General features: G+C 38.8%; 1 non-coding gene across 1 annotated transcript; it reads left to right on the top strand.

Annotated features, from left to right (window-relative positions):
- Window positions 1-6,536: 6,536 nt before the first annotated feature.
- LOC127746057 (small nucleolar RNA R71) lies at window positions 6,537-6,640 on the top strand. Its single transcript, XR_008007678.1, has one exon. It is a non-coding gene; the product is annotated as a small nucleolar RNA R71 (small nucleolar RNA).
- The last annotated feature ends 135 nt before the right edge of the window (window positions 6,641-6,775 follow it).

Here is a 6,775-nt window from a genome sequence, read left to right as displayed (position 1 = left end):
TTTACCTATTCTCCCATATTTTTCCCACTTTTAATGTTACATGCTCATGCATTAGTTTTAATTTTGTCCCATGTGCATTGCTTTATTTTGCATTTGGGGAATTATTTTGTATCCCCTTTATTCAAATACTGAATTATATTTTTTAATGCACATGATAATTCAATTATTTTGATTTCACATGAGCATGCTTCCCAAAAATTTTATTTTGAATTATTTCATTCTTTTCAACTTCCCACCCTTTGTTTTTATCATCCATGTTCCCAATAGGTTTTTCACACTTAAACAATTACACAATTTTTATCTTAAGCTAACCAAGGATTCAATTTGGGATTTTAAATTTGTTTTTCTGCTTAAGGTTAGTGTTGTGGTTTATAGAATAAGAGGGAATTAAAGGCTCAAGGGGGCTAACAAGGGTGATGTAAAAGGTAGGCTAATTTTGGGATAAGTGAGCTAGAATCAAACAATGGCCTCAATCATATGCAAGCATGTAAATATATTAAATATTGGACATATAGAATGGAACAAAGGAAAGATTGCAATCATAGAGAAGTAAACACACAAGAATAAAAATTTATGGTTAAATAATGTAACCATATAAATAAGCTCAAAATCTCACAGGTTGTGTGTTCTTTGGCTCAAAAACCATGTTCCAAACACAACTTCAAACAAATTTAACAGAAAAATTTTCAATTTAAATTAGCGAAATTTTTCAAAAATAGGATCTTAAAAAGAAACTTATTATTTTAACCAAGCAGTAGCTAAATGCATAAAATCAAACAAACATACAATTAAACATGCAAATGCAATAATGAACAAATAAAGAAAATAAAACAATGGTGTTGAAAAGAAGAAAATAGCTAATCCATGGAGATCAGTATCGACCTCCCCACACTTAAAGATTGCACCGTCCTCGGTGCATGCTGAGATGTGCAAGTGGATGGGTTTCTCCAACTGACGCTTTTCTCCAAAGATTGGGCAGATGGATTTGTTTGTCTCCCCTTTTAGAAGTTTCACTTTTTCCTTTCCTCGGTGGCCATCCTGAAAGAAGAGGAAAAAGAAGAAAAAGTAACCCAGAAATAAAGATAAGAAAATAAATAAAGTATGGATGGGTTAATGCCAAATGATAAAGGTCTCATTTACATGGAAGCTTCAACATGTACGTGAGAAAACAATAGAAGCCATGGCATGCCAGTGGTACAAAATGTACAACAATGGGGAAGAGAGTGGGTAATGAAAGACAATGTAAGTTCATGTCAATGCAAAAGGAATACAGGTATCATAAACGATTGGCATTGACAGAAAAATAGTATCACCCACATTGGAAAACAAGTCACTAAAAATTATACCAGAAAAGAGGCAACAGTTAAATAAGAGAATCAACACCAAAGGAAAAATAATAAATTTAGAAAAGAAAAGAAAAATATGCACTAAATTAAAATGCAATGAATGAAATATGCAAATAAAATGAAAGATAAGAAGAATGAGAAGGGAAAGAAGTAAGTAAGAAAGGAGGGAGGGAATAATTAGGATTGGGAAGAAAAGATAAGATAATTGGCAAATTAGGAAAAGCTGTGCGGCACAAGCGACGCGGACGTGTGGGGCACGCGGTCGCATGACTTGCGCTTTAAGTTAATCGACGCGGTCGCGTCGGTCACGCAGTCGCGTGACACGTTTGATGCTACTGGCGTGAGGGCAGCCTCGCACTCGCACAACTCTCTGTTCAAAATCTTATGTTGCCAAATTTTGGGTGACGCGATCGCGTGGGGCATGCGATCGCGTGAGTGGGCTTTAGAAGGGAATGACGCAGACGCGTGAGCCATGCGTCCGCGTGGGTAGAATTGTGCGTTCAGCACCAATCCAGCACCACTCTCGCACAATAATTTGTTGTGCACCCTTTTTACGTCGAAAATCAGGGCACGTGGCCGCGTGGGTCACGCGGTCGCGTGGGAGGCCATTATTCCCATGTGATGCGGACGCGTCGGCGACGCGGTCGCATGGGTCGATTTGTGCCACGCCTCCAGCCACACTCCAGCGTGACTCTCTATTTGTTTTTATTTTCTCCCCTCTCCTTGCGACGCGGACGCGTCGCTGATGCGGTCGTGTCGCGTGTCATTTTTTTATGCAATATGCAGAATGCAATGCTTAATATGAATGCTATGCATGATTTCAGGTTCAATAAAATTTCAAAAACAAACAAAACATACTAGAATTAGAACTGAAAAGGGACGATCATACCATGGTGGCTTGTCTCCCACCTAGCACTTTTAGTTAAAGTCCTTAAGTTGGACAATTGGTGAGCTCCTTGTCATGGTGGCTTATGCTTGTACTGATCCAAGAATCTCTACCAATGTTTGTAATTCCAATATCCTCCGGGATCCCAAATCTTGTTTCTGCACCCGTCTTCAAGTTGATTATCATGATTCCATCCGGTGGTTCAGCTTTAGAATTCTCACTGAAGTAACCAAACAGCTTCCTAGACCCATTCAGCTGAGTTCTATACCAACCTTTGTGTTTAAACTTTGAGCTTCCAACCATAATGAACTTTGCAGGACAATTCTTGCCACTGATCATCTTCCTCTTGCTCTTAATGCCACAAAGAGCTCTAAGTTGACCATCCATCTCCAGTAGCCCATATTCAAGTGGAATTAGGAAGCTAAGGGATATGAATTTTACCCACTTGAATGTTGTGAAGGATGATGGCAACTTAGGGGGAGGTGTTTGGAATGAACGTGGAAGCTCTACTCCCTTGTGCTCTCCTCTGACAACTTCCACCTCTTTGCAATCTTCTTCAATATTAACCTCTTCCTCTTGGTGGATTTCTTCCAATTTAATCTCTTCTTCATTGTTCACCAAGGGCATGGGATATTGTGTTTCATCTTCTTTAAACTCCATATCAAGTCCAATGGAAGAGGATTCAAATGTAGATAAAAATTCATCAATTATTGAAACCATCTCTTGATCGTCTCCTTCAAAGTCTTCAACTATGATATGCTTTGGAGGTTGTACACCCTCCTCAACATCAGCTTCAAACATCTTTGAAGGGTGCTCTATAACTTGACTTTCCCATGGAGGTTCAACATCTCCTAAGTCTTCAACCACTGCCTCCTCTTCTTCTTCAATAATTTTGGCTTCCTCCACTTGTCCCAATATCAAATCGTGCTGCTCACTATCCACTGGAGTGCCCAATTTCTCCTTCCTGCTACATTCTTCAGTAAATTTCCCACATGAAACCATGCGGGTTCTTTGAATGTCCGAACGTCGAAAAGTTAATCGATTTCTTTCTTGATCCAGGTATTTAAGTATGCAATCGTATTCGTCCTCGATGATTTTCTTTTCAACTATTTCTTCACCTTTAAGCACAAAATCCTCCTTGTTGTCTTCTTTCACTAGTTCTTCAACCGCGCTGTCAACTTCAAGGGTGTCTACTACCTTCACCTTTAGTGCCTCCTCTAGCTCCTTATGAAGTATGGATTCGTGAAGATGATCCCTTCCTCTCGTTCCATGTGAATAGTATCAGTGGGATCATGTTGCTCTTGGATTGATGGATGTTGGTGCTCTTCCATGGATGGTGGTGATGGGATGGGTGGATCATTATGTGGTTGAGTGGAGCTTGAGGGTTGAATATTGGGTGTAGAGGATTGGCCCAAGCAGGATATAAGTGCTTGAAGAGTAGAGGCGAGACTAGTGATAGAGGCAAGTTTGCTTTCCATGGAGGTTTGGGGTGGATAGGAGTGTTCATTTGTTGGGAGAGAAGGTTCATAACATGGAAGTGGTTCCTCTTGATAAGGATATGAAGATGGTGTATATTGAGGTGGTGGTTCTGGGTATGGTTTATATGGTGGTTGCTGTGGTGAATAGGTATTGGGGTCATATGGAGGTGAATGGTGGAAAGGGGCTTGTGAGTGTGGTGGTTCAAAGTTATATTGTGAGGATGGTCTCTGAGCATACAGTGGAGCTTATTGGTAGCTACTAGGCGGTCCACCATATCTATCAGCTTGGTATGCATTGTAGGATGGTCTTTGTCTGTGATATCTAGGAGGGTGTTGTTGCCTAAAGGGTTGATCAGATCCTCTTGGCTCCGTCCATCTATGATTGCTTAGACCTTGATGCATAGTCCTGTTATAGCTTTCATTCCTTGCAACAAAATTAGAACCAAACTCAAAGCGAGAGGGGTGAGAATTCATAATAGCTATCAGAAATAAATGGGGAAAAAGAACAAGCTAATAAACAAGTAAAAGAAAAATATTTTTTTTTGAAAAATATTTACAATAACCAATAATAAGGCACACGTTTGCAATTCCCTGGCAACGGCACTATTTTGAAGAGAGGATTTTTGCATGGTCTAAGAATCTTTACAATTAAGTACTCGTTGCAAGTATAGCTCTTAAACCAACAAAAGTCCTTTCTTACAAACGTTTTGGTTGTCACAAGTAACAAACCCCTAAATAAATTAATAACCGAAGTATTTAAACCTCGGATCGTCTTCTCAAGGAATTGCACAGAGGTATGTTCTTATTATTGGTTATGAAGATTGTAAATCGGGGTTTTGAAGTTTGAGCAATAGGCATAGGTATATTTAAATGACAAGTAAAATAAATTAACAATAATAAAATCTTTTGGCAAGATATAAGAACTGGAAGTCCTATCCTAGTTATCCTTATCAATTGTGATGAGAATTAGATTTTTCTCCCACTTTGTTAACCTCTAACTATGAAGGTAAGTTAAGTGGATGAATTAATTCGAATCCTCAAGTCCCATTCTTTCCTTGGGAAAAATTAGAGTTATTGAATCTCGAATCAATTCTTGAAGAATTCCAATTTTCAATCAACAATGAGTTTGATAACTCAAGAGTCACCAATTAATCAACCAAAGGCAAAAGGTAGAAAATCTAAATTAAAATCATTTATCTGAAAACATCTCAGTAATGTATATTAAATAAGAAAATCAATCCTAACATGGAAAGTTCATAAGCCAATTGGACAACACAATTCAGATACAAATGAAAGCATCAGAGTAAATAAAAATAAAAGAGAAAATAAATAAAAAGAACATTGAACCTAAGATGAAGATGAAATATTCCTAATTTCTAAAAATCCTAATCCTAAATCCTAAGAGAGAGGAAAGAACCTCTCTCTCTAAAAACTGCATCTAAATCCTAAAAAGTGAATTATGAGTCTAATCTGAAGTGTCCAGTGTCCCCTTCATTCCTCCACTTTGCAGCCTTTAATCTGTATTTTTGGGCTTGAAACTGGGCTGGAAATAGCCCAGGATTCGCTATTTGCGAAATCTGCCACGCTGATTTTCGAAGATGCGATGTGTCTGCGTGGATGACGCATTCGCATCACCTATCTGTATGGCCACTATATTGAATTATATATCAAATCGAAGCCCCGGACGTTAGCTTTCTAACGCAAGTGGAACCGCATCATTTGGATCTCTGTAACTCAAGTTATAGTCATTTTAGTGTGAGAGGGTCAGGCTCATAGCTTTGCAGTTTCTTCAACTTCTTGTATTCCTTCCAGTTTTGCATGCTTCCTTTCCATCCTCTAAGCCATTCTTGTCCTATAATTCCTGAAATCACTTAACACACATATCAAGGCATCTAATGGTAATAAGAGAGGATTAAATAAAAGAAAATAAAAGCCAAAGAAGCATGTTTTCAATCATAGAACAAATTCTGGGAAGGAATTGTAAAACATGCAAATAGTATGAATAAGTGGGTAAAGAGTTGATAAAATCCACTCAATTAAGCACAAGATAAACCATAAAATAGTGGTTTATCAATGGCCTTGCACTCTCTTTTTGGATTCTCTTCAGTATTACTTGGGAGAGTACTAGGAGGAGTTTCAGTGACTTTCTTACTCAGCTGGCCCACTTGTGCCTCCAAATTTCTGATGGAGGACCTTGTTTCACTCATGAAACTTAAAATGGCCTTAGACAAATCAGAGACTATGTTTGCTAAGTTAGAGGTGCTCTGCTCAGAATCCTCTGTCCGTTGCTGAGAAGATGATGGAAAAGTCTTGCTATTGTTGAACCTATTTCTTCCACCATTATTAAAGCCTTGTTGAGGCTTTTGTTGATCCTTCCATGAGAAATTTGGATGATTTCTCCATGATGAATTGTAGGTGTTTCCATAAGGTTCACCCATGTAATTTACCTCTGCCATTGCAGGGTTCTTAGGATCATAGGCTTCTTCTTCAGAAGATGCCTCTTTAGTACTGTTGGATGCATTTTGCCATCCATTCAGACTTTGAGAAATCATGTTGACTTGCTGAGTCAACATTTTATTCTGAGCCAATATGGCATTCAGAGCATCTATTTCAAGAACTCCCTTCCTCTGAGGCATCCCACTATTCACAAAATTCCTCTCAGAAGTGTACATGAACTGGTTATTTGCAACCATGTCAATAAGTTCTTGAGCTTCTGCAGGCGTTTTCTTTAGGTGAATGGATCCACCTACAGAATGGTTCAGTGACATCTTAGAGAACTCAGATAGACCATAATAGAATATATCCAAAATGGTCCACTCTGAAAGCATGTCAGAAGGACACCTTTTGGTCATCTGCTTGTATCTTTCCCAAGCTTCATAGAGGGATTCACCATCTTTTTGTTTGAAGGTCTGAACATCCACTCTGAGCTTGCTCAGCTTTTGAAAAGGAAAGAACTTAGCCAAGAAGGCCGCGACCAGCTTATCCCATGAGTCCAGGCTATCTTTAGGTTGTGAGTCCAACCATGTTCTAGCCCTGTCTCTTACAGCAAAAGGGAAAAGCATGAG

Source organism: Arachis duranensis, chromosome 3 (assembly GCF_000817695.3).
Source record: "Arachis duranensis cultivar V14167 chromosome 3, aradu.V14167.gnm2.J7QH, whole genome shotgun sequence".
NCBI classification, from domain to species: Eukaryota; Viridiplantae; Streptophyta; class Magnoliopsida; order Fabales; family Fabaceae; genus Arachis; species Arachis duranensis.
The sequence above is the reverse complement of the archived record's forward strand: the minus strand, read 5'-3'. Positions and strand labels throughout refer to the sequence as shown.